The sequence below is a fragment of the Acipenser ruthenus genome, chromosome 3, assembly GCF_902713425.1.
Source record: "Acipenser ruthenus chromosome 3, fAciRut3.2 maternal haplotype, whole genome shotgun sequence".
NCBI lineage: Eukaryota > Metazoa > Chordata > Actinopteri > Acipenseriformes > Acipenseridae > Acipenser > Acipenser ruthenus.
Genome location: NC_081191.1, coordinates 28,246,652 through 28,267,407, shown reverse-complemented (window position 1 = coordinate 28,267,407; position 20,756 = coordinate 28,246,652). Strand labels below are relative to the sequence as shown.

Genomic DNA, 20,756 nt, shown 5'->3' with positions numbered 1-20,756 from the left:
ATGGTCAAAGGGCATTGGACTGTTGATTGATGAACAACGACACCTGTGCCTTCTGCCAGTTCTGGTCCAATTAATCTCTTTTACAAGTATGTGTCACTGTACATCTGCATGCATGTTGGAGGGTTTCAGTTGATACTCTGCCACTTGCTTCATTTTCACTCGCTTTCCTGTTCGAAGACTGGGGCAAATATTCAAAAGTCTTGTGAATTTTCTCATCTTTCACTCAACTCTGCTTGCGTTGTGAATGTTTTGTGTAAAATCGCATGTTAGTGAAATCTAAAATAGTTGTGGAGAAACTGCAATTATCGCAGCGCTGTGGAAATTTATAAATTAACCTGAATTAACACAGGTTATCTCTCGAGGTATATAACCATCGCAACCTTTTGCAAAATGAAGCATTATTTGGGCTTGACAAGGCATAGCCCCAGCACCTCTTCAGCTATGAAAGTTAAAAATGTCATTAAATGTTTTGCTCTCAAATGCGTTTTCTTACGATTCTCAACACAGTTTTAGCCATCCTGTAAGTTCTTGCGTGCGCTAAACAGAGACATTCCATTGCCAGAGACATTTAATTACTTTACCATTCACGTGCCATAAAGATGACACTGCCTGTGAAAGGAGGACTGCGAGACTATCGTCATTTTTTATTCACAAATGAAATAAGCTTAGTTGATTTTTTAATGAAAACAAATATTGTAGCCTACTTCACTAAAGTGAAAACTGGCTTCAGTTATTTTTAAATACCACTGCTTCCGATTATACTACTGCTTAATAACAGGAACAGCATTTTATTTGGGGTTAGTGTTGAACTTAAACGTGTTCATGCCTGCCTGTACCCCTACCACCACGCAGGAACATTGCCTGCTAACTTCCCCTATTAAAAAAAAAAATAAAAAAAAACAATAATACGGTCTGGTTTTCTTTCCTTTTTTCGATGACTGCCCTGATCCATTAACCGCCTCACTAAATAAATAAATACATATTAAAAGTAGGCTACAGGAGTAATGGCATTGGCAGCAAATGCAGCTTCCATGATGGAAACAGAAAGAAAGCATTGTAGCAATCAGCCTTTTGGCTGTGTGTGTGTGGAGGTCAGCTGCGTGTAGCAGTGACGTTTCAATACACCAGTCGAGAAAGCTTTTTTTTGTGCAATGTGTTTATATGATGGAGCGCACGGTTGCAGATATTGGCATGCTTTTAAATGCATTTGAATTAAACAATGCTTACTGGACGTTTGTTTAAAATAGCCAAAGCAATATTAAAACCGAGCTGCTTATCGGCTGTTGGCAAAGTACCGTGACAGAGATATTAATATGACTTGCGAAAGATATGCAGCACAAAAAAAAAAAAAAAAAGTTGTTCCTTTACAGCCCTGAATACACTTGGAGTCAGTGTTATTAATGGGGTGTGTCAATTAAAGACATTTACTTAAAAGTAGTATTAACACATGTACATTATACAGACATTACACATAATTGGGAGGCCTGTTCTAAACAGATAATTAATGATAATCATAACTGGAAGTGCTGTCCTTAAAAGGTAATACTAACAGTCCCCACAATAAAATGGTTATACAGAGACTGGTCTTAAAGAGGTACAGCACAACGTTGCATATCCGACTCCCTGTGGTCTGGGGTATAGGCGGATGTGTGAAAAAGTCGGATTTGAGAACATCTATAGAAAAAGCATTTACACATCCATAAATAGGTTTGTGAACAAAAACAACATGCAAACTGCTTTAAACATCGGGGCATTTTTTGCTTTAAAAGTAAGCAAATGTAAACAAGATTAATTCGGCTACAAATAAAATTAAAAAAATAAAATAAAAAATACAAAACAAACAGTAAATGTACAGTAACCAGTACAGTAACTGATGGCTTCTTTCTTAACTCTAGAAGTCCCTGCTAGAGTTCTGCTTTCTTAAAAATTACAACTAACCAAATTGTGTTTTTATTTAGTCTCTTTAGTCCAATGCAGTTTTTTGTGGATGGAAAAAAAGACTATATTTGTCTGTGCTGATTAATTTGGAGAATTGCTTTGATGAAGAGTTGGGATCACATGCACTGAATACATACCTAATATTCCAAATCTAACCAAAACATTTCAACCAAGCTTAAAACGTATCAATGTCTTAACCACCATATGCTATTCGTCATAGCATAGGCTTGAATAATGCTAGCCAAATACGACTCAGTGGGTGGCTGTTCATTTGTCTTTGAGAACACACAGGGTGTACTGTACAGTAGGGACTTTGTGGAAATTGATTAATTCACTGATGTATTGGGTTAACATACACTATATGAAGTCAGCCTTCAGTCTTAATATTGTTAAGGCTTGCTACTGATTCATCTTCCCTGCCGATGTGTGTGGCAATCATGTAAGAACATTGGGAAAGGACACTGGCTGTGTTTCTGTGTTGTTATTTGTTGTTATTTTATTAGTTAGTTGTATTTTAAATGTTTATAATTCTTCATTTGCTTTTATATGTCTGCTGTGTCTTTTCATCTGCCATTTCTCTCTGTATCCGATCCTTATTTTTATTTTTCTATTTTATTTTTCCTTTTTAAAAGAAACATTTTTTATTTTTAGATTTTGTTTAATTTCTGTAAGTCACTTTGGATAAAAGCATCTGCTAAATAATTAAATAAAAATAATATCAATAATGGGAATAAGTAGGTGTCTTTTCCTTGTGTGGTGTTTAAATCAATCTGTATCTATGAGACTCAAAATATCAGACTGAGGCACAGTGTAATGGATTGGATTCATTGACTACAGTGCCAATAGTAAGTATTTACCCCCCCCCTCCCTTCACAGTTTGTTGTGTTACAACCTGAAATCTTGATGCATTTAAATGGGATTTTTTTTCCCTTTGAATTACACAACATACTCAACCCTTTCAATGTGTGAAAAAATGGGGGGGTGGGGGGGGGGACAAATCAATTAAAAATAAAAACCTGAAAAGTCTTCATTAGATAAGTATTCACCCCCTTTGCTATGACACTCCTAAATAAGCTCAGGTGCAACCAATTGCCTTCAGAATTCACACAATAAGTTAAATGGAGTCCATCTGTGTGCAATAAAAAGTGGCTCACATGATTTCAGATTAAATACACCTGTCTCTGTAAGGTTGGGTAGTGCATTCAAAGCAAAAATGCTACCATGAAGACCAAGAAGCTTTCAAAATAACTCCGGGATAAAATTGTGGAAAGGCACAGATCATGAGATGGGTATAAAAAGATTTCAAAGGCATTGAATATCCCTTGGAGCACAGTCAAGTCGATCATTAAGAAGTGGAAGGTATATGGCACCACCCAGAATCTGCTTAGAGCAGGCCGTCCTCCCAAACTGAGCAGCCGGGTAAGAAGGGCATTGGTCAGAGAAGCCAGCAAGAGCTATATGACAACTCTGAAAGACCTACTGCGTTGCATGGCTGGATGGAAGAAACTGTCCATCTGTCAACAATAGCTCAGGTACTCCACAAATCTGGCCTGTATGGAAGAGTGGCAAGAAGGAAGCCATTTCTGAAAAAAGCCCATGTAAAATCCCAATTGGAATTTGAAAAAAGGCATGTGGGAGACTCTGAAAATATGTGGCAAAAGATTCTGTGGTCCGATGAAACAAAAATTGAACTATTTGGCCTAAATGTAAAGCGTTATGTCTTGTGCAAACCCAACACAGCACATCACCCAGGTAACACCATCCCTACTGTGAAGCATGGTGGTGGCAGCATCATGCTATGGGGATGCTTTTCATCAGCAGGGACTGGGAAGCTTGTCAGGGTAGAGGGCAAAATGGATGGAGCTAAATACAGGAAATCCTGCTTGTCTGCAAAAGACCTAAGACTGGGATGGAGATTCACCTTTCAGAAGGACAATGACCCCAAGCACACAGCCAAAGTGACACTGGAGTGGCTTAAAAACAAGAAAGTGAATGTCCTAGAGTGGCCCAGTCAAAGCCCGGACGATTCCAATTGAGAATCTGTGGCAAGACTTGAAGATTGCTGTCCACCAACATCCCTATCCAACTTGACAGAGCTTGAACAATTTTGCCAAGAAGAATGGGTGAATATTGCACGATCCAGATGTGTAAACCTGGTAGAGACTTACCCCAAAAGACTTACAGCTGAAATTGCTGCCAAAGGTGGTTCTACCAAGTATTGACTCAGGGGGGTGAATACTTACCTAACCAAGACATTTCAGTTTTTTTTATTTTTAATTAACTGTTGTTTCACAATAAAAATTCTCTTGCCTCTTCAAAGTGTTGAGTAGGTTGTGTAAATCAAAGGAAAAAAAAATCCCATTTAAATGCATCAAGATTTCAGGTTCTAACACAACAAACTGAAAACGTCCAAGGGGGGTGAATACTTACTATGGGCACTGTATATACGATAACTTGTTTTTTCTCAGAAATATGCTCCGGGTAGTGTTGCATCATGGACATGTGGGACCAACCATTTCTGTTCAGTTACTGGAGGAGGATGATGTCAACCATAACTATTGGGATTGTTTGATAAAGTTATGTAGCTTTACAGTTTATTTTACTGTACTCTTATCTTATTCACTTATATTTTGCTTCCAATTCCAACATCCCAAAGGGTGCGTATATTGGACCACATTTGAACCCCCAGCCATGTGTTATTGCTTTCACAACAAAGCAGAAGTAAATAATTAAAGCAAGCAAAGGCAAACATAGTAGATTAGTTACAAGTATGATATATAAACAAAGAGTCAATTACTGGGAAATGTCTGTTTTATATTTTCCACTGTTTATATTGTATTGCTATAGAATGTTGCATAAGAACCAGTTTTTTTCAATAAGGCTGTATCAGGAGCCTGTTGATATGGTTGCTACAGTAAACTTGTGACAAGTCAAAGCAGCGATTTTTTCCCCCAAAAATACTTTATTCACAGAACACACATCACAAAAGAGCATTAATTGTTCCCAATTGTTTTGGAAGGGCTAAGTTAGGCTTTTTTCATTGCAAACAAAGACTGTTATCTTTCTTTAGCTTTGTAGATGAGAAGAGAGAGACTTTTTTGTTCTTTCCATGGAAATTTTGTCTTGAACAACCGTAAGTACCGTAGTCGGGTGATTTGCTACAGAGTGACGGGGGTCATGCAAGTGGTACTGTACCTTAGTGCAGGGCAGCCTCTGTGGGTCTGTGTCTAAATCTAGGTTCTTAAAAGTAAAATAAATAAAATAAAAAATGTCCTATACTGTCACCTCAATCCCGCAACACTTTGTAAGTCTACTCAACAGGCATTGTTTTTGCCTGAACCCCTCTGTAGACTTGTCTTGGACAGTGGACTGTTCTGACACTACCTTTACAGGCGTCTCCCTGCAGGTCAGCTCTGTGGTGCTTTGTACAGTAGATGCGCAGTGTGAAAGATCGTTGCTCACACGGGTTCATGCCCCTTTAAAATTACGACCCAGCACAGAGAAATGGAGTTAAGCGCGGTTGCGCTATTTTTAATTACACACAAAAACAAACACAAAATAAACAAACACCTAACTCCGGTTTGGAGCACTTACTATACAGGTAATTGCCCTGACTAACTTGCAGGACGGCTATGCCGTTTACCTGTCACCACAGAACACACTCTAACACAGCACTTACTTCTTTTCTGACTGCTCGGAGACAGAGCACCTCTTCTGCCTCCTTCTACTCAGCAGCCTTGAGCAGACTGACTGCTCCTCTTAAATACCCTGCACCTGGTCCCTATTCTCAATTATTGCCCAGGTGCAGGGGATAATTAAATAATAAAACAGTTAAATTAAACAAAAGAACAATTAACAAAACGGATTAACTGAAAAACAAAACAATTAAATACAAAAGGTGCATTTTTTTCTTTTTTCTTCTTCAGGGAGGTTTTAACCCCCTCCCTGCTGTCTCACACAACACGCTGCCTTACAGCAGCATTTCACCAAGGCTGTAGTTTGGATGTTTCTGCCAGCAGATCTCCACATACTAAACTATCATTAAAATGGCTTTTAAAAGCAGAAGATAAACCATTTTTAGATATTTTTTACCGCGGCATGTTGCAGTGTATTTATACTGTACAGTACAGCAGCCCTGGCTTTTGAGAGTCCCACGAAGACACCTTCATTGGCTTTTATTTATTGTGTAAACAGATGAAGCACACATGCCCGCTTCGTGGCTTTCTTGGCTTTCTTGGCAGTACTCTTTCACACAACTCCACTCTACTTGAAATTCCCAAATGTGCTATAAGTTACATTGATTAGTGTCCAGTTTGTGCTGCATGTCTACTGTAATGTAATCTTGTAAAGATGACTTAATGCAGGTTGTGTGCTGGGATGCCTGGTTGGGAGAAGCAGCTCAAGATAAAATTGTGAAATATAGTTTCTGGAGTAGGGGGAGATTTCCAGAAAGCTGGTGCCGCATTTGCCAGAGCCTGCTGGACTGAGGGTTTGCTGCTTACAACTAATGCACAGCAGCAAATCTGTACTCCCACGTCAGCAATCTAGCTGCATTTTCCTTAATAAACTCGGGAGAAAAACAAGTTGTCCTTTTTAAAAAAAACATAGAAATAACTACTTATATAAAGAAACTGCATATCCAATTGTGATGGAAGCTATTGAGACCCTTCAGAGCATCTAATCTTAACTAATATAAAGCATTCCTTTTATTTAGATTCACATTGTCTATCACTATCTATTTCAAGGATCACATCCTGGTGACTTTTTAACAAGTTAAAAGCACCCCTGTGTTCTCTATAGAGATTTCAAACATCTAGGTACAACTGTAGTGTTACCATTGACCCCCTGCAACATTCTGCTCCCAGCAGATGTAAGAAATAACATATGTATTCTATGTTGTGTTTATTACAGATGTATTACTTGCATGCACTGGAGGCAGAGTTTTGCAAGGGGACAGGTTAATGATTACCCATACCAACTTACTCTCACAGTGCATAAGATCAAATAACCTAGGGTAGATATTAGACAGACCCTTTATTTAGGTCTCCTCTGCATCTTTCAGAAAGTTACTAAACAGTACCCTTTCACAAGATTGCACAATACTACAAATCTGTAATATACAGGGTGATTAGAATGTACATTTACTACATCAATGCACCATGTCATTGATGTGGTAAACTTACTTTCTAATCACCCAGTATAAGCTGCATCGCCCCTGTTGAGCAACAAAGCAGTTCTAACAGACTTTGATAGAGGTCTTACTGTGCGTAAGGAAGACTGCACAGACTACTTTTATTTCATTATGAGCAGTTCCTTAAACTGTCTCAATAGTGATGACTATGGGCTATGCAGTTATTCACCCCACCTTTTCTATGGGAAATAGAGTATTAATTGAGGAATGTTTGTGTATCATCTTGTCTTGTTAAATCAGTACCATCCTGAGAACAAAATATCACATTTCTATGGATTGGGTGGAGTTCCTCAGTAATGATGCCTATGTCATGGAAGCCCTCGTTTGGAAACCCTTGCAGTTGCAAATACCGTAGGGAGGTGCCGCTAGGGGAAAGTGCCTCCACTGCCCACTTCAGAGACAATTGAACCATCGTAGCTGCTGTGAGTGTAGTTAGTTCATTGTCAGCATTCTGTTTAATGTTTAGTTTGGTTTGGTAGTGGCGTGACAATTGTGTGAATTAAAATTAAATAGAAAATGACCTATAGTATACAGTGCATATTTATAAAAAATGCAGTTCAGTTGAATACTTTCAGCACAGGAAAATGCATCATTCAGAAACTAGGCAACCAATGCTCAAAAGATTAGGCTGTATCATTCAAGGTCAATACAAGTGGAAGCTGTCATTAGTCATAATGGTGTGCATAACCAAATGAGTATCGAGGGAGGGTTGTACTGTATCAAAGCATCAGCTCTTTCTTTGGAGCCTTCCTTTTTGATCGCGTCCTCTGTGTGCGAAATCCTCAATGAAATGAATCACTTTCACTGTGCTATTTACAAACAGGAGTATGATAGAATATTAGGTTTTTTGTTCACCCTTCTGTATAATTATAGCTCCATTATCATCATAAAGCCAAGCTTTGTATTTCAAAGTATAAATAAATACAATCTGAATCATTACAGTTTCTGTTATGCCTAAGAGGCTGAAAGAATGAAAATATGATTTTTATGATTTCAAAAAAAGAAAGGCTTATTTTCTGAGGGCATTTTCAACACAACTTAATAAGGGAAATCCATGGCCATTGTTCTTGCAGCGTGTTTACAACAAAAAAAATAGTTACAAAAAACCTCAGCTAATGGTATTCTTTCTCTGTTAGAAAGCTCTTTCAAAACTGCACATTTATGACCAATTATTTCAAATCGAAGTTCACTACTGTACATAAATGATTTACAGAATTCCTTTGTTCGATACAACTACTTTAACCACATTTTCATCTATTAATTGAAAAATCACCCTCATAAAAGTGTTTACAGTGCTTACCTATGCGGTACCATGCTTTCAATATACCTTACTAAGCTTATACGATGGTAGACTTTTATTATTATTTATTTATTAGCAGACACCCTTATCCAGGGTGACTTACAATTGTTACAAGATATCACATTATTTTTACATACAGTTACCCATTTATACAATTGGGTTTTTACTGGAGCAATCTAGGTAAAGTACCTTGCTCATGGGTACAGCAGCAGTGTCCCCCACGTGGGATTGAACCAACAACCCTCCGGTCAAGATTCCAGCCCTATCCTCTACTCCACACTGCTTCCCTTGGGGTAAGATTCCCTAATAATCATGTCTGGCTGTGTATCAGTATCTTGCTTGACTTGTAATCTGTATTCCCCCTTGATGGGTACAGTAGTGCTGTGGAAACTGATTCTTGGTTCCACTTAATCTAGGCAATTCAGTCTGCTTTGTTTCCTGCAAAGTATCACTTTGTGGTTGACAAGTCAAGTTAAAAAGCTTCAAGAAATGAATATTAAAGTTTACCATAAATATTTGACAAACAAAAGCCGCAAATTCTGCTATGTAACTCTTTAATTGGTTACAGGAGAGATTTCGGCTTCATCCAAATAAAACTGGCAAATATTGACGGAACAGTGAGCACAATACATTAATAATGGGTACCAGATTTGTCTGTGGCTATGATTTACATTTTAAACTATTATCCTGTCCTGGCTCAGATGAAGCCACATGAAAAAAACAATACGAACAGAGGTGACAGATGGCTACCATGTGTCTGCATTAAAAAAAAAAAAAAGAATTCTAGCAAAATATAGCACATTAGATGCTAGATTCAATGTCACCAATATCATCCATACAGTACCATTTGTAATTTCAAATTGTATTTGAACAAGCCTAGGTTCTAGGTAGTCCATTGATCGAAAGGCCAACTCCAGGCTCAGAACTGCCATTATTGATTATAGTGGTAACAGGTGATATCAGTGTAGCATTGTAGGAAACACGATACTCTTTAGCATATAATTTGCGTACATTAGCATTAAGTATAGTTCGCTGCTGGAGCGCTGTATGAAACCAAGGCGCACCTGAGGAGCTCGGAGCGGCAGAGGAAGGCACGCTAGCGTCGAAAGAGCGTGAAGGTGTACTTAATTGTTTCAGACGCCGCTCTGCTCATGTACTTAGTGGGGATATAGTAAATATTTTTTGTCACACATCCTTATTAAACTCGTGCAGACTGTGGCCGAGGGGTAATAAGATAATTAACAGCTAGTTAACCCCTCGGCCAGAATATAAAAGCCTCCAGCTGTCTGCGCAAGGAGGAGAGTGTCAGAGGCGAGACGGGTTTTGAGAGAGAGAGGAGATTAAAGTATAACAAAAGGGCTGGACACTCCACCACACACAGAAATACTAAAAGAAACTAAATAAATTCAGTGACAATGACTAGAAGTCTTTTTTGTCTTCAAATAACGACCTCTAGCCAGAAGTTTCTTTTGGTACTTCTAAATGCCAAATGAGTGTTAAATAGTTATAGGCAATAAACCAAATAACACAGACTATGATAAGTGAAGACATTGAGAAAGACTTATAGTCACATTTGTCAAAATAAATATTTTAGTATTAACATATCCCACCAGTGAGGGTTTTATAGTTATGGGTAGATTATTGCTAACACTGCATGTCAAAAACCATCAGTTATCTTTATAACAGTTGAGTGTTTTTTTGTTATTCAAAGACACTGTTAGGATAGCGGCACCACAATTAATTTAAAGCCTTGGGGCATGCCCATAGATAGAGCTTTTGAAAGATGACTTAACAAGTCTGACGGTGCACCCAATCATTTAATTATATTAAAAAAAAATGTTTTTGAGGGATCCCTTGAGTGTCTCGTAAAAGCGTTATGGTGTATTGTGCAGCATGAGTCATACAGTCTGGAGCTTAGGTTCTTGACCTGCCTGTGCCAAGTTCATAATCTTGGGAATCCCACAGGGTGCTTCTCAATAGTCTGGCATTCCAGCGGGTTGAGCAGGCAAAATCAGCTGCATGGTAAACTTTAGTTGGCACCTGCAAATCTGCCCTTTGTCCTTCAGTGGCCGGTAGGTCAGTTTGTAGTTGCAGTTTGGAGAATGGCTGACCTACGGTTGAGCTGTTATGGGGAGTTGCTGCTGTGAAGGAACAAAATTGAACAGTCTTAATATAGGAAGAAAAACAGAATACAGTAATAACATGAATAAATACATTGCCTTCAAACTTTTTCAAAAGCAAGCTACCATTTTATTTTTTAATTACATAGACTCTAGCCAGAAACCAGCCATTTGCTATTAAATCAGTTTATTAACTTGAACGATCTTGAAAGATTGGATTACAAAAAACTCCATGTCTGCTAACAAATTAGCTCCAATGCTCTCCATCATTTATCTTTCCGTACTTGATTAGCCTGTGTATTTTAAATGTTTTACAGCTGCACTCCCCCTTCTGTCAATTGACTGGGCTGAACACAGAACATTTCAGATGAAAGATTATTTATGAATGAACACTACAGCCGCCTCTGATGTCATTGCTCACTGGTGCTTAAGAGAAAGAGATATTTTGTAATTATAGTGCACCAGATGTTGCTGTACCAATTTCATATTTTGGTCATATCTATGTAGAACAGGGCTTCTGAAACTCGGTCCTGGGGACCTCCAGTGGCTGCTGGTTTTCATTCCAACCAAGCTCTTAATTACTTAACTAGACCCTTAATTGAACTGATAATTTGCTAAATTAGACCTTTTTACTTGTTTTCAGCTCTTGATCAGTTGCTTATTTCAAGTTAGCTATAACATTTGATAAGTAACTTGAACTGCAACTGTTTAAGAGTTGAAAACAAGTAAAAAGGTCTAATCAAACAAATTATCAGTTCAATTAAGGGTCTAGTTAAGTAACTGAGAGCTTGGTTGAAATGAAAACCAGCAGCCACAGGGGGTCCCCAGGACCGAGTTTCAAAAGCCCTGATGTAGAATATCCAATTAAATGCCTTTTTTTATTGTTCTAGGTCTAGTAAAAAGCATCAATTAGAACTTTATTTCTAAAAACAATTTACACTGAATCACAGTTTAAGTAGAGAAACATTATTATACTATGATCAACCTTATTGAAAAGAAAAACAAAAGAAAAACAACATTTAGATATCAATATATTATTAGCATATTACACTGAATAAACCTTATCAATATTATAAGCAACATTAGTGCTTATATTGCACAAATGTCCTGATACAGTAGCACACTGGTACTAATATGGTACCAGGGTAATGGGATGGATTATCAGTGTGTATTTGTTCATACTTTTTGCAAATACAGTTTACAGAACAGGGGAATTTACTGCAAAATCCATGTTTGTCAGGTATTGTAGTCCCACAGTATCGCTATGGTACAACAGATATCAAGTGCCATAGCTGCAGCACAGAACGTCATACAGAACCATCCATGCCTTGAGCCTAAACGCAACCAACTAATTATATGCATCAAGCGCTATAGATTTTTAAATGCCCTCCCCACTGTATTCAGTGAGCCAGCAGGAAAGACTGGTGTTTGTCACAGTACTAAACAACTAGCATTCATAACAATACCAGTTTGTTTCAAAATAAGTAGTGCTAATGTATTGCCATTGAATATCATTGGGTAAAGGCAAACAGAAACTTCCTGATAGCTAGAAAAAAAAAATGTAATCAAACAAACAAAAACAGTTGTCATGCCTTCAGCCATCTATAACATGCACTCCCTAGAGAAAATTATTTTAACAATATTGACATTTTAAAATCTCTTCAGAGCATAGATCATTTGACACAAGCATGCATTGTAGCCATTTTATAATATTCAGTTGATATACTATATCAAAAGCAATAGAAGGGACACCATTATTTGCTTTTAAATGATGCAGGGCAAGGTGTTTTTTTTTTTTGTAATGCCTTAACATCATTCACACATTATGAAGTAAAACTGTCAAGACAAGTATACAAATGCATTGGATGATGGCGTCATCAGTGTTGTGTGTTCCACTGTTGTGAATCACTTTATCGGGTCGGGTCACAAACACCAAGGTGTAAAAAGATAGAGGTGGGGCTGGAGAATAAGAATTGAAGAAGCTAATAGAAATATAACACTAGATATAGTTAAGTAGTTTCTAGGTAATGCTAATGTGGTGAAAACATGGCATAGAATTGGGGTAGTACAGTAGTAGTGCAGAGTTTCTTGTCCTGGAGGTTATTTTGTTCCTTCCAAAGGGTCTATATTTGGCTCTTCATACATGTATGCCCAGTATGTGGGTGTAGGTATACTTCTGAAAACCAGCTGTTTGTTTCTTGAAAGTGTAACTTTTAACAAATAGATCAACTCCCACACTTTGTATTGCCCAGTTTTTCAAACTGTATTCAGCCGCTTGTCCCTAAAGGAATCTCTTTGTATTGCAGGGAATGGTGGCAGAACCCCAAGAATTACAATCCTTGGAGACTACACAACGGAGATTCCGGAGGTCCCTTCTGGTACCAGTCAAAGAGTTTGGGCCGAGCTTCTCATCCTGAAACCAAAAGAAAACTGTTATATTGCTGGTTTGTTTTTAAGGTAAGACAGGAAATGGAGGTTGGTCTAGTTTCTGCAGGCAATGGGGAAGAATAGCTTTATGAACAAAGTGTTATTTTATTTTTGTTCTGATTCTAACACATTGTAATTCTTGAATTGTTTTAGTTTTTTAGTTTTTTTCCTAAATCCCCTTTTACTAGCTAAAATTACATTAAAATGGGGTGCCTAGGGCCCTGTTCTCAAAGCTTAAACTTATGGATCGGCTTCATTATCAACAGTCTTGAAAAGAAGGTCTAGAAAAAATAACTCAAGACAACAAATAAGTTAAATGGTTCTGGTCTTGGGTATGTCCATATCATACTGTATGACATTTCCATAAAAGTCACAAACTGTTTAATTAGTTAAAGTAGTCTTGTCTTTATGCAAAATTACTTAGGGGTGAAAGAGTTCAATAATTTTAGATTTGTGTGCAAGGTCCTTAATCTCACACTAACATTGTTGTGGTTATTTTTACATTAGTAGAACAGGTTTGTAAAATGAATATAGAGTTTGGTTCATGTAAATAAAAAAGTGGCATAATGTACTGTATGAATGTTTACTAGTGTGTTAATGACCAGCTAAGAGATTATCTGGGCAGAAACACTTAAACCATATAATCAGGCATAAAAACAGATTTTTTCCACACTTCACAAGTATTTGGTTAGAGGGTAAGTGTTTGGCTTATATTAATAACTGTTACGTAGTGGTAATAAAAAAAAATGCATTCATTGGCTCAGATATGTGAATGTGTTTGTTTTGATAGAGTCACAGTTCAGTAATTAAATGGCTTTGTTCATTTGCTGTATTGTAATTAGTCCAGGTTTTGTTAACAATGTGATTTATTGTTTCATCAACCCTCAATAGTGTTCTGTCAAGCAGGAATATCCATACTGTATGGAACATAATGTTATATTGGGAGTTTTTTAGTTATGTGTTTTTATGATTCTCTACTTGAGGTGTTTTGTGTGTTTAAAGTCAATGGAAATCAACAGGCAAGAAAAGTTAGGAATAAGCTTTATGTCAAAACAAATCCAAATATGTATTATTCATTTGTTTGTTTGTTTGTTTGTTTGTTTGTTTGTTTGTTTGTGATATGAGTGTTTTTGAAAATATGGAATCTCAGGAAGGCTCCATGTAATACCGACACAGTCTTATTCACTGCATTTTGAGGTAGATTGTGCTAATATTGTCTTTTAAACAGTTTTAAATACAGTATGCATACAAAAAACAATGCAAAAGTGACATGCATTAAAGCCCTGGTCACACCTGGAATGATAATGATAACGATAACGATTTTAAAAAAATTGTTCCATTTCAAATGAATGGAGGTGGTCACACCACAACGATAACGATAATGATCATTGTAAACGATAACAATACCTATCGTTTTGATCGCTTTCAGAGCAATTTCTTCCAGCTACAATGATAACGATAAATGTTTCTGGCCAATCAGGGCTGTATTAAAGGGTACATAATTACCTTTTTGTTTTATTGTGTTACATGTTCCCATGTGTTGCTACAACTGTTTAAGTAAGGTGTGAGTATTGTTTTAATGTGAGTGCCGTGAGTTCAATCCCAGGTGGGGGACACTGCTGCTGTACCCTTGAGCAAGGTACTTTACCTAGATTGCTCCAGTAAAAACCCAACTGTATAAATGGGTAATTGTATGTAAAAAAATAATGTGATATCTGTATAATGTGAAATAATGTGATATCTTGTAACAATTGTAAGTCACCCTGGATAAGGGCATCTGCTAAATAATAATAATAATAATAATAATAATAATAATAATAATAATAATAATAATAATAATAATAATGTTTTCTTTTGTACATTTTGACCACTTTTTTAAACTTTTAAATTAAAGATGGCTTCACATGTACCTGCATAGACCTCTCAGAATTACATTTCCCATCATCATCCTCCTCACATATGTAGCTGAGGTGGATTTACCAGTGAGCAGGAGAATGATGGGAAATGTAGTTATGAGAGCTCCATGCGGGTACATGGGAAGCCATTTTGAGGCAGGGAATGCAATTTAAAAGTTTAAAAAAGTGGTCAAAATGTAAAAAAAAATTAAAACAGTACACACACCTTATGTAAACAGTTGTAGCAACACATGGGAACATGTAACACAATAAAATAAAAAGGTCCTTATGGACCCTTTAAAAGTGACATTGTCTCCTACCTGCTGTTATTTTATATATTATTTTACGATAAACAGTAAATACAGGCATTGCAATGATTTACTACAGCGAAGACTGCCCTCAACTGTTCCACCGCAGAACATCACGTCGGAAAACTGGTTTTAGTATACATCAAGGAATCTTTTTTTTTTAATTATGTGTTATAAATTATTTGATAAACAGCCATTAATGTATAATTATAGCACAAGCACGATGTATGATCCTATATGCTCCATCAATACATGTCAGTCTGCATATTGTAGTTGCTTTTTTGTTTTTGCTTTAAATAATAATAATAATCATTAGTATAAATATATACATAATTTATGGAGTATCGTCTATCGTCATATTAAGTAAGGTGTAATCAACGATACATACCATGTTCTTATTTTATGTTTTACTTTAATGGGAAGTGGTTGTATCCAAGACAACCGTGCATACTTCCTTGAGGCAATACCCATGGCATAATTTCCAGCACTTGACTATACCAACGAGCGATTGGAATTCCCCTAACTCCTCCCTACTCTGTAGTATTCTGTGTACCCACACTCGTCTTCTCTGTCTCCTACGCCTTCTGTTGATCTAATACAACAGGAGTATTTCTTAATGTTCCTCATCACTGTCCCTCATCTTGCTGTAAATAAAAATGGGTGTGTACTAAAAAGTTGATTGGCATTTGCTGTACAATATATTAGAGCCCTTTTCCGTTCTGGTGTGACAGCTCCATAAATGATTTATGGTTAAGGTTATCGTTATTGTTCCAGGTGTGACTGGGGCTTAAACCTCAGTGCTTTTGGTGCTGAACTTGGTGATTTTCAAAAGGCAGAGAAGTGCAAATTTTTTTATTTCCTTCACCAGAGTCATTCAAAAATATATTGATGGTTAGTTTATGTTGGCATATATACTGGGGAGTGGGTGGAGTGTTAAATCAAGGTTTGTGGTATGATATGTTGTGCAGAACAACCATGTCAAGTTTTCATTTCCGGCACTGTGATAAAACTCTTGTAAGGAGTTTCAGTTGGTTCAAAATAATTCATTAAATGGAGGTTAAAAATCAAAAGCTTTTCTTTATCCCTTCACAAGTTTGGAGTCAAAATTCAGATGTGCCCCAGGTCAGTAGACTGAAAGACAATCTACAGACAGTACTTTAATAAAAGGGCAAAACGTGGATATCTGTGTTTAAAAACCCAACACATCTGTTTCTCTTATGACCTTTATTTTTCTACATGCAGTGTGGTCTGCAAAGTCATCTCTTCACTGTCCCATAGACCCGCTTCTCTGCTTATGTATTAGGAACAGCATGGATCTTACATTGTGCTGATAAACCAAAAACCAAAACAAGAAGAAGAATATAACAAGAAAATAAATAGGCTTATGTGTCCTGAATGACTTCTTGTGATTCCCAGCATAACTCACTAATTAAAAAAGGGGATGCTTGATATTCATGTTGGGAGCAGAGGAATTCAGGCAGCATGCAATGGCCTGATCATGTTTAGTGATTCAGTCTTTATATACAAGCATAGGGTCTGGTTTTTGTTTTTGTTTCTCTGGACAGGACACTGCCTGTTACACAAATTATCTACATAATAATTGACAATAATCTGCATCCCAAAACCACCACACAGCTCTGCACAATTGTCAGTCTCTGTTTGAGAGAGGGCCTGGACTCAATGACAGGGCAAGTTCAGGTAGGATTGAGGTGCTTTCACAGAGCTGTGAAGGGAAGTTCTCATGGTGACTGATTCCATGCTACTCAGAATTGTGAGGACAGCCTCATTTGAAGTAGACATTCCAGCCTAAGAATTTAATTTATTTTAATTCCTTACCAGCTTCTCATGCTTGAACCAAGTGGGCTGACTCTCTGTGATATTGCAATTATTTAAAATATGTAGAACATGTAGGCAAATGTTTTTGGCTAATGCCTTTATGAGTCTAAAATATATCTGCTTGGCATGACTAAAAAAGTCCATTTCACATTCTGAATTCTTTGTAGATAAATGGGGTCTTAATTTTGCAGGTGTAAGAGCTTAATTTGACAAAATCTCCGGACAAATAAGCACTGGTGCTTTTGGTCATCCTCAGCTCCAGTAAATGTAAATCCCAGTGCTAAATATTCTGCATTGTATATATGACACGGAGGCTTTCTGTTCTTAGAAGGTGGCTGAAATTCGTCAATACCTGTTTTGGTTAATGACGCTGTCAAGAACAGACTCTACACATTATTTCCAGTGGTAGTGTTAAGAGAATGTCCTTTTCACATATAGTCTTGTGATATACTAAACCTGGAAATTAAACCTGAAATCGATCATTCACACTACAGTACAGTTCACAAGTCAAGCAACAAATATAGCCTCTTTTTGTTTCACATTAACTTCTGTTACTATGCAGCAAACCTCTCCGAAAACTTCTAGTATGGAAATAATAGGAATAGTCCTATATCCCTGCCAACACTGTAGGAACTATTTTATATTGTTGAAATTGAAAAGTAAAAAGAACTATGGTTTTAAATTAAAAAAAAAATAAAAATTAGTCATTCCAGCTGAGTTAGGAATATTGAATGTGGTGCGCTACTTTTATGCAGAGCGAAAAGGCTGGAGACAGATTACATATTTTTTTCACTGAACAGTGAACATAAGCAGTAGATTTACAGCACAGATTAGAAATATGTGCATTTACATGAATACTATTATTGGCTAACGTCTCTTTGACAAGACAAATGTGCCTTCATAATGTGTAAGTTATTTAGTTAGTATTTGTTTCACATAGAAAGCTGTTTCAGTTAATAATGGCGGCTTTGAAGGTGATGATTGGTACTGCTTGGAGCTAATATAAATTATAAACACACATATTAAAAGAAAACAGATAAGGGTGGGGCAAATGCAGACTACATACCTATCTTATTATATATAATATGGTTAAAGCTGTGTGTTGTGTTGCATAGTAATACTTGTAGTAGCACAACGTGTGATTGTGTAGAAATGGGTTTATGCAAGAACTGTTTAAACGAATTTTGGGAGTTGTTTGCGGACCACCTGGTGTTTACTCACAGACAACAAGTGGTCCGCAGACCACAGGTTGGAAACCACTGCTACAGCACAATACTTAGATATGTTTTACCAGGTTTTCACTGTGCTTTATTACACTTTATTACTTACTTTTACTATGGTAAGGGTAACTAGGGGGCATGTCGAGTGTACTTGGAAACAGCAGTGTCCTTCTCTAGTACAGCATAAAAACCTCGACTTCCAGTCTTAGAATTTATTCACTCAGAAGATTCTTATCTCCTTGTACACTTTTATAGTCATCACTACAGTATTCAATTCCATATCATCTGTTTACGTGCAGTTTGAGTTAACTAAAATTACACTCTAATTACAATTGAGTGCAGTGAACTACCTACACTCTTCTGTGTGCTACAATGGACTTTTAACTTGAAACGTCGGGTAGGCTGGTATCGGTGAGGATCACAGGTCAGAGGTAAATAAAGGGAGCCCAAGTCAATGGATTCGGGTACAAACAGCACATTTATTAGGCAGTTGTCGGATTCAGACCAAACATAGTCAGGTCCCACGGCTCCTTTCCCATAACATACATATTCAGGGCCAGGCGCTTTATCAATAGACCCATGTTATTCTGGATTATCCCCAAGGTACATCTGCATTGCTCTGAGCGCTCTGCGCTTCTCCCATGCTCTCACGCACTGGCTGTGCAAATACACATTAGGGAGTGACGTCATCACGTAGTATCAGAGCTAATGACGCACCTTAAAGGCATTCAGATCCTTAAAAAGGATCATCACAAACTGCAGACTTGTGTTCCATATGTGTTAGAATGAAGACTTGCACTCCTCAAAATTGTCAATTTGATTCCTCTTTTTTGATGTACAAAGTCCTAGCATTTGTTCTGTATGTGTGTATGTATGTATGAATTTGTTTATTTTCGCCTTTAGAAATCTTCATATAGGTATTTTACATTTTGTACAACATAAATTCTAAAGGCTTAACGGAATCCCTTATTTTAGCATTTTTTTACGCGCTCAAGCTTGTTGATTTATTCTCTGAATGGACGTAAATTGCTGTTCGAATGAGATTGCAGTTGATGGATGTAGACGTGAAAGATGTGGAGGAGAAAAAAACAAACCGATTTATCTTTGCCTGTTTCCTAGTATTCAGATGTGTCGCTGACTGTAGAGCTTCAGGATACAAAGGCATTAAAAAGATATTAAGATATAGTTGCATGGTAATTCTGAGATTTATTACTGATTAAATCTATCTTGGCTAAAGAGTAAGTGAGAATACTACTAAAAAAAATGTACAGTGCTAGTCTACCTTAAGGCACTGCACACGCATGCCGTCTGATAAAAATCAAAGCTTATACAGGGATTCTGTGAAGTGGAAGAGAGCCTGTTATACTAGCCAGCAGCCCATAGGCCTGTAATACATTACATGCTTGGTGCCAGACAGGTTGTGTTGGCAGAACAAATGGAGGGGAATGCAAGTGTTTGCAGTATGAAGCAAGCACGTAAGGGACAAGAAATCGATTCAGTATCCATGTAGTTTAGAAAGGGCATATAATAGACTAAAGCTCTTTTGTTTGCCTTGTTTTGGGTTGTCTTTCAAGCAGACCAGTTTGTCGTTTGTTCAAACGTCTGTAGTTTTGTGCTTTTCCACCGTTCTGGGAGCTGGGCTCACAACGTTTTAAAACTAACCTCACTACCTGTAATGAACTCCATGTTAACGCTGTGCTGCTGAACTGTTAACATTTCTGGCACACAATGAAAGGAAATCAGTTTTCCACGAAAGGGGGCAATGGATTTAAAGGGCTTTTAACTAGAATATACATTTTTATCTTTTGTTACTGAAAATGGAAAAAAAAGCTTACTACTTTCATGATTAAAATGACTGGTTCGGCATTTATTTCTTAGCCAGTCTTGGAAAACCAGAACTTTAAGGACTGTTTTAAGGAATGTTTTGTTAAAGTCTATTTAGACTATTAAAGTTTGCTGTTCATGAAACCAACTGTTTTTAGAGAGGGTTTTCAATTTTGTCAAAATAGTAATCATTCTAAAAGAATCTTTATAAAAAATAAATCCTTAAAACAGAATCATGCCTGTGGTATTTTGGAATGTTCCATTTTCTCTTTCTGTTGTTTTAATCAAGAATATTGAAAATCAATACATACAGTAGAGTGGTGCCTGTAGTATTGACACCCTCAATTATTTTTATAGTATACTCTAGAGCAACATGTCATAAATATGTTGCTTGCAATAATTGTGATTAAAAGTTTAAACACTGGAGTTAAGGTTCTTTGACTAATTTGGTCCATTCTATGGCAGGCCACTAAATAAATCAGTGATAAATCAAACAGAAACCAAATTTTATTTGGATACAGTGAAGGGGGTGGGGGTGGGGGGGTGGGGGGGGTACTTATGTTTTGTTTACAAACATATTATTCATAATGTTTATTTTAGACTATATGGTAAAAATAAATGTACTGACATTGAAAGTTAATAAAGTATTATTGAGAATACCTTAACATCTTAAATTGTTGTCATGACAACAGGCAAA

The 20,756-nt window shown here is 37.0% G+C and overlaps 1 protein-coding gene across 3 annotated transcripts in view; it reads left to right on the top strand.

Annotated features, from left to right (window-relative positions):
• Positions 1-20,756, top strand: part of LOC117435409 (ataxin-1-like) — a 170,463-nt gene that overhangs the window by 21,796 nt on the left and 127,911 nt on the right. For all 3 annotated transcript variants that reach the window (XR_009315288.1, XM_034058532.3, XM_034058531.3), the window contains exon 2: positions 12,856-13,006. The gene's annotated coding sequence lies outside the window, so the exon portion shown is untranslated. The remainder of the gene's footprint in view (positions 1-12,855; positions 13,007-20,756) is intronic.